The sequence below is a fragment of the Carlito syrichta genome, unplaced genomic scaffold (assembly GCF_000164805.1).
Source record: "Carlito syrichta isolate Samal-C Ts95f unplaced genomic scaffold, Tarsius_syrichta-2.0.1 Scaffold315856, whole genome shotgun sequence".
In the NCBI taxonomy this organism is placed as follows: Eukaryota; Metazoa; Chordata; class Mammalia; order Primates; family Tarsiidae; genus Carlito; species Carlito syrichta.
This window is the reverse complement of record NW_007259952.1, coordinates 152000-152280: the sequence shown is the minus strand read 5'-3', so window position 1 is coordinate 152280 and position 281 is coordinate 152000.

Genomic DNA, 281 nt, shown 5'->3' with positions numbered 1-281 from the left:
ACTCATCTTCGACAAAGCCCCCACCACCTACCACTGGGGAGAGGAGAACCTATTCAGTAAATGGTGCTGGGAAAACTGGCTGACCACATGCAGAAGATTGAAACAGGACCCCTATCTATCCCCATGCACAAAGGTTAACTCCAAATGGATCAGAGATCTAAATGTAAAACCTCAAACCATAAGAACCTTAGAAAGGAAGGAAATACCCTCATGGAATCGGAACTGGCATCCAATTTCTGAACAAAACCCGAAACCCACAGGTCATAAGAGAGAAGATAGAC